Source organism: Myotis brandtii, unplaced genomic scaffold (assembly GCF_000412655.1).
Source record: "Myotis brandtii unplaced genomic scaffold, ASM41265v1 scaffold365, whole genome shotgun sequence".
NCBI classification, from domain to species: Eukaryota; Metazoa; Chordata; class Mammalia; order Chiroptera; family Vespertilionidae; genus Myotis; species Myotis brandtii.
The window spans coordinates 1,962,970-1,972,650 of NW_005364031.1; positions in this window are offsets into that span (position 1 = coordinate 1,962,970).

A 9,681-nucleotide genomic window follows, 5' to 3' on the forward strand; every position below is an offset into this window, starting at 1 on the left:
AGCCTGGATGAGGGGATGATGGTTGTTTGCATCTAGTCGCACCCCCTTCAGGGTGGGGGTCCCCACTGGGGTGCCTGGCCAGTCTGGGTGAGGGGCTGAGGGCCGTTTTCAGGTTGGTGGGTGACTGAAGCTCCCAACCTCTCCTTTTTTTTAATTCTGGGATTTATTTACCTTCTATGGCTGTCACTGGAGCTGAGAGCCGGCTCCAGCTCTGAGGCCTGGTTCCAGCTTGAGGCTTCGGCTGCTGAAAGCAGGTATCTGGGGTTTGTTTAGCTTCTATAATTGAAACATAGTTGCTTTAGAAGCTCAGAGCCGGGCCGTGGCAGGCGGGGAACCTTGGCTTCCTCCATCGCTGGGGCAACCAAGCCTCATGTTCGCTTCAGCTGCCGGCCGCCATCTTGGTTGGCAGTTAATTTGCATATTGCCCTGATTAGCCAATGGGAAGCGTATTGGAGGTACGGTTAATTACCTTATTCATCTTTTATTAGATAGGATATTTTCTTTATTAGATAGGATATTTTCTTCCCCTTTAAGTGAAATCATGATTAGGACAACTAGCCATTTCTAAAGTAGTTGTCACATATATGACCTACCCTGAGGTATTTTTAAATGAATTCCATTATTCATATGAAGTGATAATAAGGACATTGGATCACAGAAAATATATCCTTGGTAATCTATTTTTTTTTGTAGGAGAAATAGGAAGAGGGAATACCAGAAAAAGAGTGAAATTGATCCACAATCATTCACCTAGTCATTCCACTGATAAGTATCACAAATTTTTTGGTAAAAAGAAACTAAAGACCAACAAAAACCACCATGAACTATTTAGGGTTTATTATATACAAGCATGATTCTCATTAGAGAGTGTAGGGAGAATCAATATCAACAAATTGTTTATTTCTGAGTTAAAGGAGCCCTTGTCAGTAGTTCTCTATGCATTTAGCTGGCCTTCTCTGACTATTACAGTCAAGAGCCTCTACTCCAGCTGCTGACCCTCAGACAGAGCTGTCTTAGTGAGGGTTTTTGTTTGTTTGTTCGGATGTGGAATAAGTTAAACTATAGAATAATAGATAAAAAGGAAGAAAGATTCAAGGCCCTATGGTTAAAAGATTTAAGAGTTAATACTTTTTTCAAATCATCAAATTGTATTTTTGAACTGTAATTACAGATATAATAAAAACTCAATCAATAAAATAGAGATAACAAGACTCACAAGACCACCACTTATTGATTTTGTAAGCATTACACTAGTATATCTGATGTGCTTGGTGTCTCCAAGTATTACTGATTCAAGAATCTGTTCAAGGTGGAGAAATGCTAAATCAATCTTGAGGATGGTGACATTTGTACAGAGTGATTGGCCTTGGAACATCATTTATATCTCAGAGAGAAAACACATTTTAGTACTAAAAGCTAAGAATTGGATGGGTATGTATCAATATAAAAACAATTCTCACAAAAAAAGCAATTTAAAGAAACATCAAAATCATCTTAAATTTTTGAAAAAAGCAACTTACAGAGGAATAACACTATGTTTCAAATATCTCTTATGGTTAGTGTTTATATTTGCTATTCATCAGGCCCAGTAAGGAATATAACTACATTATAACAATCAAAGTACAGGTACCTGGCTTTTTCAGCATATTTTTCCTCAAACTCTTTGAGTAAAGACCTCTGAATAAAGATTATGAGACGCGTAATTATTCTTATCTTTTGTTTCGTAATTACTTTGAGGGGATATAATTTTCTCTGAAAGATGTTGAAACTAAGATTTTAAATAAATTGGTGAGGGACACATAGTTTCTTAGTGTTCTTTTTTCCCCCCAGCATGCTGTATTTAAATAGTTTTTTATGGCTAAACCCTTTTTGCTACAAGAAATTATTCAAATAAGGGAAAACACACAAATATTTCTTGTGCACCATCTATCTGGTAAGCACATTTTCATATAGGTTATAAATTGTTTATTATCCTCATTTTGTAAACATTGATGTTGTGATTCAGTATAACTCAACTCGCCTAAGGTCACAGAATAGTTGGGAACTCCACGTTAAAATCTAGTTATATCTGACTCCAAAGCCCATGCCCATTCAATTGATTAAAGCGTTCCCTGCCAAAAAATTCACCTGGGCACCAGTCCTCTATCTGTGTTAATGTCATTCCTGCTTCTCCTCTCCCAGGGCAGCCATCAGCACTCAGCAGAAGAAATGTCTGCTCTGATATTTGACTCTCCTGCTCTGATTCTTCACTAATGGAGTATAAAAGGTGAAAGCAAGGGATAGAATTGGATACATTACAAATGTCAATGCACTGTTTGTGGGCCTGGTACCTCATTTCATGGCTTCCTTCTCCAGCACCAGAATTATGCTGCACACTCCGTAGGGGCTAAATTAGAGGTGATGGAGGCCACCAGCGCCTCTCATCCGGTCACACAGCCTTTGTCCCCACCTTGGCAGACTGCTCGCAGGACCAGGAATGACATGACCAGTTCTGAGAATGTAAGTTGTCCTTTGGCTCCGCACAGTACAGGATTCGGTCTTCTTTCTTCACGTCCTGCTGGAGGCCCCTGCGGCAGTCTTGCTAACTACACTGACAGGGCTCTGCCGAACTTCAGGGAGGGAAGCATGACACTCACCTACTTCACAGGCGTTTTCTTGCCAGCTGGTGCGGCCACCAGGGAGATCCCAATTAGGACAAACCACTTTTTGATCTCCCTTTTATGTAATGTTAGGGAAGAATGTTTTTTTCCCCTTTTCAAGTTACTTATTAAATTTTTTTCTGTAATTTTTCCATAACCGTATTCACTTGTTTATTTTTCTGACTTAGACATTACGGATGAAGTTTTGTCTTTAAAGTGCTATAGAGGTTAAGAGCGGGGAAAAGTTATTTAATTATTTTCTCTTCAAAAACATATACCACAACCACGCCTCGCCCCCCCCCCCAAAAAAAAAAAACAAAACAAAAACAAAACAACAACAACAACTTTTCTCTTTGACGCATGTAATGAAAAGAAAGTGAACTTTAAAGTCAGGCGAGACCAAAGCTTGAGTGCTGCCTCTGCCATATGAGATTCAACATTTCAAACCCTCTCAGTTTATTATTTCTAAAATAGGAAAAATTCTGAACCTTGCAGAGTTGCTAGAACATTTGAGATGAGATGATAAGGTGCCCATCACAAATACTCTATGGACAGCATTTAGTTAATTATGGCTACTATTATTTATCTACTACCATTGTTACTTCTACACTGACCCATGAAGAAAGCTCCTGGATGAGAGGTTTATGGCATGGAAAGCCAAAAGCCATGGAACCCGGCTGAGATGGAACAGGCCAACCCGGGCTGCTATCCTCCAGGCAGCTCCAAGGTGTCACGGCCCTTTTGCAGGGACTTGCCAGAACTGCACTCCTTGGATTCTTCTCTCTCTTCCAAGTTTTCAGTCCCCCAATCATCTACTTGATAAGAGAATAGTTTGGAACTTAAAATCAAAGTCTCTTGGTTGCAAATATTCTTTGTATTGGTATTGCATGAGCAGGAAAGCCCACCAGAGGCCGGTGGTGCCCCTGCTGCCATTCTGGAGCCACAGTGTCCTCCACACTGTGGCTACCGTGAGATCTGAAAAAGTTTACTTCATGTCACTCCTTGCTCAAATGTATCCCCACTTACTGTTAAATCCCAATTCTTCATTACGGCCTAAAAGCTTTTTTATGACCTGGCAACTGCCTGTGTCTCTACAGGCATCTACCATGGGACACCATGTTCATCTTGCTCCAGTCCCTTCTTTCCTTCTGTTAGGGACTTGGCTTTCCTGTTCCCCTAAGTGAAATGATCTATCTCCATGCTTCAAATGGCTCAAATATTACTTATTTCATGAGACCTTCCATGGCCTTGTATTCAAAGGCTTTCCTCTCCCCCACTGACAATTTTCTATATGTTAAATTGTCATTTATTTTTGCTGTGTAGCTTTCTGAGAATATGAAGCTATAATTTATTTAATATCTTTATTATGTCCTACAGAGTAATGCATTTGAAGGCAAGAACCACCACCAGCCTAGTACATAGAAGGTACCCAACAAAATAGTTGTTAATTAATCCCATATACCTGGAATGTAGGTGTAGGAGAGGAGAATGACAAAAGATGAGACTAGAGAGGACAGGAGCCAGGTCATAGCAGGTTTTATTCTACATACCAAGCTAAATATTTCTTTCTCTTTCTTTTTATTTTCTTGGAAGAAATAGAAGTTGAAGGACATTGAAAAGATAAATGGTGTATTCAGATGTGTATAATTTCTCACAGATTTGACTTATGCCTTGATGAGGCAATGGTATGGTAGATAAAGCAGAGGTAATGGAACCAGACATTTAAAAAAATGCAGACTTTATAAGACTTGCAATTTCTTTGAATAAGGAGAAAAGAGGGTGTTGGAAAATCATTTTGATCATGAATTGTTGATTACTTAAAGAGTTCTATTTATTCCCATAATTGATTTAAAAATTAAGTTTTAATGACTGATCATATCTTTTAAAAGGTAGTCATATTTTTTCACTTATCCAGATATAAGCTTTTCATATTTTACTGAATGTCACCATTAGGGCTGATTTTAAGAATATATGGGAATTCACATATATATTTTAAACGGATCCAATATCATAATATCCTTCCAAACAACCCCACAAACTCAGCTTGAGCCATAGTTCATTTTCATACCTTTGCATTGATTTAATACTCTATTATTTCCTTTCAAAGAAGAACTATTTCAGTGATTTATGATTGAGGCCAATGGCACTCGCCACTGGCCTCTACATACAATGGCATCTATGATGACAGAAATGTTGACAAATTTTCTGATGCCTATTGCTTACATTTTAACTCCTTAATTAATTATTTCTTTTCCAAAATTGTAAGAAAACACACAAGCAAAATAATCAAATGAACAAAATTTAAAAAATGAACTTATCAAAGAAAATTTTATGTTGAAATTGCTGCACAATCCCAATTGCCTTGTCCCTCTCTTGGTCTCACAGGATTTGTTTTAGAGATGATTATGTATTGGCTTTATAACTGAGTGTAGGAGTCAGAGAAGTATAATTCTAGAGCCTCAGAGAGTGCTGTTACAGCAAAGGAGAATTTAGATTCAAACTTGGGGTCTTTATTTGGGTTCATCCAGCCATCAGTTACTAGTACATGGGCATTCATTGTACAGTTTAGGCCTGAACAGGGACCAGTCTTGTTTGAATATTGTTGTGCCAATGGTTCTCAACCTTCTGGCCCTTTAAATACAGTTCCTCATGTTGTGACCCAACCATAAAATTATTTTCATTGCTACTTCATAACTGTAATGTTGCTACTGTTATAAATCGTAATGTAAATATCTGATATGCAGGATGATCTTAGGCAACCCCTGTGAAAGGGTCGTTCGACCGCCAAAGGGTTTGCGACCCACAGGTTGAGAACCGCTGGCTTATACCATTACTTTGAATTGCTATCCCTTATATTACACATTTATGCTCCACAACTTTGAATTGCTATCCCTTATATTACACATTTATGCTTTCTTTGTTTTCATTATTTCCATGACTCAAAAATGTTCCTTCTTTGGTGAGTAGAAAACACAATATTTTCTTAGATCAAAAGTTCATGCCACCCAAAAATTACCCAGTGCATTCACATTCTGTGACTGAGGAACATGCTTGGTTTTACCTGTAAGGACCAGGTATACCTAAGAGACAGTGGCATCCGGTGACATTACTAACTCCTGCCACTTTCGTAGATAACCCTTCAGGAGTCATCCAATCTCACCTCCCTCCTCTTCACTACAAGGGGCAAGTTCATAAGTGCTGAGAACCTGTAAGGACTTTAAAGTTAGGGCCATAACGGCATTCCATAAGTACAGTAGTAACCTGGCTTTTTAATAATTTACCCCCACCCCACTCTAAACCTTATTTTGAACACATATTAATGAAGAAAGCATTATTATTTGTATTTTAAAAATATTCTTTATCTTATAATGAAGGTGATATGTATTATTTTTATATTGACATATTTGGGAGAAAACGGGGAAAAAAGAAATTACTCTATGTCTCTCTGTGGCCTAACATCTTTCACTCTTATAGTCGAATTGAACTTCTTACCAAGACTTGAGACATAAGTTCCCACCTCATTGAACCACTCTGTTCTAGTTTTTACCATTTTCTAGGACTTGGGGCTTGTTCTTTCTGCCTTGAATGTTTTTTCCCCAGAACTGTATAAACATGGTTAATTCACTTCCCAGTGGAAAATACACTCCAAGACAGCCTTATTTGTCTTATTCTGGGCTGTATCCTCAATTCCTCTCTTGCAGTAGGTATTTTCTTAATTTTGGTTGAACAAATGATTCTTAAAACCTGAAGATTACATTTTAGTATCTCTACATTATCTTTTCCTACAGATACACATTACTAAGAACAATAATATTTTTACAGTACTGTATACATTTTCACTAACCTGATTTCTTATAATTTAGCATCCAATATTAGCATGTGTTTTTCTACATTGTAGACTCTATAATATGAAGGTTTAGCGGCAATATAGAATTGCCAGAGGAGTTTGTTGCTGCTTTCTACCCTCATCTACCCTCATCACTCCACAGGCCCTCAGCACTTACAATGCACTATGAACATTGTCTATTGGCTGGTGTTGAAATGGTAGCTCCTCTTGAGTTTGTTTCATGTGCCCCTAATTTTCCTGTTTAGACTAGATATTCTTCAGGAGTCCAGAACCATGGTCTCAAATATATCTGTGTGTGCAGATAGAGTAAATTAAGGGACAATTATAGTCTGGTACAGGCATTGTTGACTATCATTTACAAAACAAAACACAACCTGGGCCGCTTTGGAGGCCTGAGTTCAAGTTGACCAAGTTACCTGGGTTCTCATTCCAGCATTGCTATTAGCTACACAGATAGAAACAATTTTTCTGGCTCACCATTTTTATCTGCAATAAAGAAGCTAGAGTAAATTGTATCTGAGGAAACTCACACCCATTAGGTTGGTTACTATCAAATAAACCAGGATACAACAAGTATTGGCAGAAATGTAAAGAATCTTGGGAACTTTTTAGCATGACTGATGAAAATGTAAAATGGTACAGACACTATGGACAGCAGTATGGGGGTTCCTCAAAACATTAAAAATAGAATTATCATATGATCCAATAATCCCACTTTGGAGTGTATATTTAAAAACATGAAAGCAGGATCTCAAAAATAAATTGGAACAGCCATGTTAATAGCAACGTTATTCAAAATAGCCTGAAGGTGGTTACAACCCAAGTGTCCACATGGATGGATAGATAATCAATTCAGTCTTTCAAAGCAGGGGCAGGGGGGGGGGGATTTTGACACATGCTATAGCATGGATGAACCTTAAGGATATTATGCTAATTGAAATAAATCAGTCACCAAAAGAAAAATACTGTATGATTTCAGTTATATGAGGTACCTGAGTAGTCAGTCAAATTCATAGGGACAAAAGTAGAATGGTGGGTAACAGGAGCTGTGTGTAGGAAACGATGGGGCCTTATTGTTTAATGGGTCCAGAGTTTTAATTTTGCAAGATGAAATAAATACTGGAGCTAAAGGTAATGATGGCTGAACAACAATGTGAATGTACTTAATAACACTGAATTGCACACTTAAAAATGTTTAAGACAGAAAATTTTGTCATGTGAATTTTTACACAATTAAAAATAATTTTAAAAATTGTATCTCAGGATTCATCTTGTTAGGATGCTCTATAATTCCAGAAGCTCTCATAGAAACCATGCTATGAGCTCAGCCAGACAATCTCTTTCCTAAAGGAAAACCTAGTTCTCTGGCAAATGGCCCTCACCTTCAGTCATCTATACCGCTCAGTTGTCCCAGATGACAAAAGAGATTTATTTCTTCTAATTCTCTCCACCCAGATGATATGTTTCCATGAAAATAAATAAGGCGTTTCTTGTAAATTATTTTTCCTTAGACTTTCAAATTCGAGGTTTAGTTCCCCCTTTCCCACTTTGACTATGACATTTGTGGGCCCTCATCTTCACCACCCACCCCGCAGGATCATGGCTATTTTTGTAGGCATTTTATCCTTGCATCTCAAAGAATCAATCTCTCTTCTTTCTGCTCCTCTTGCACATTCAGTTCCCCTGAGCTGTGTTCAGCTGTCAGCCTCAGAGATGAGCAGCACTGATTCCCCGAGTTATTAGGGAGCACTTGGAGCGTCTCTGCAGCTCTGATACTGACAGTTGAACACACAGGAACAGCTGGCTCAGTGGGGAAAGAAAGGGGAGGGAGGGAGAGCTATTCATTGCAGTGTATTTATAACTTGGCCCCGAAAGCAGGGATGGCGGTATTCAAATAGGAGAGGGTGAAAAGACATTTTATTCTAATTAAAAAGGTAATTAAGTAACACACCGAAGAATTTAAATCAGTGCTCTTGGTTTTTATGACAGTTCTGATGGTAGTGTAACTACCCAGAAACCTTTCTGGAACAACAAATGCTGCTTCTTAAGCTCTGTTGCTTGCTGAGTGGCCAACTATGGATGACAAATTACAGTAAGAATCCCAGGCAGGACTGTTTCAGATAAGTAAAGGTCCCTCTCAAACGAAAGCAATGCATACAGGCATAATATCTCCAGCTAGACAAGGTTAAAATTCTGTGCTCGAATCACCACCACCACCAACACCCCCTACCCGCCCCTGGTGCAAGCTGGCCGCCTCAATCTGAGCCTCACATGGAAGATCTAGACTTGCCACAGCCCGCTTTTTCTGCTACCTGTTCTAACTCATGGCCTTTCCTTTTTGGCCCCTCACCGGGTTTTTGTTTCCAAATATATTCAGATTAAATGCAGTTTTACTGTTATGTACATATTTATTTTACATTTAATGTTATATCTATCTTTCTGACTATTGATGTCAATATCACGTCCAAGTGCATGACAGTTCGTAACCAAATGCTGGCTAGACTTTGAAAAATCCAGATGTCTCTTACAACTTGGCTCAAGGACTTGAAACAATTTATTTGTATCTTGCAAATGAAGTTATTTTAATTGGGTGTACTTGTAAACTTCTGATGTTATACAATACCATAAGCATGTTATTTCTTCATTCATTCAATTTTTAACTCAATTCTGTTTATTAGCAGCATTGAAATAGTTGTTTTATTTAGATTACTTCTATAACAAGTGTATAATTATCTTCAAATTTATCTGAAATAATTGTTCTATATATATAAATAGTCATATACTGAAGGCATATATGCTGGGACTGACCATCGGACCCTGAGTGATGGATGAATGATTACTCTGGGACATGTTTCTGTGAAAGAGAGGGCTAAGGGACTGCCTGGCTAAAGGGACCAGACAGTCCCATTCGCCTGCCTCTTTAGGCTTTTATTGTAACAACAGCTTGAACTAAAATTAACTATTAGATACAATCATCAGGGTAAGCATCCTTGAGAAGACACATACGTCTGTAGTGTTTTTTAAGCAAGGACATCTAAAGAATAAACATAAAGATTCCAACTAAACACCTGGGGGCTCAGACTTATTTGGAAAAGTCAAGGCAGGGTCTGCTGCCTTCGGCAAGGTCCCCCTAGAGGCCTTCGGCCTTTCAGAGAATCCTCCTTACAGACTTTTCAACCAAGTTCCATGATTTTG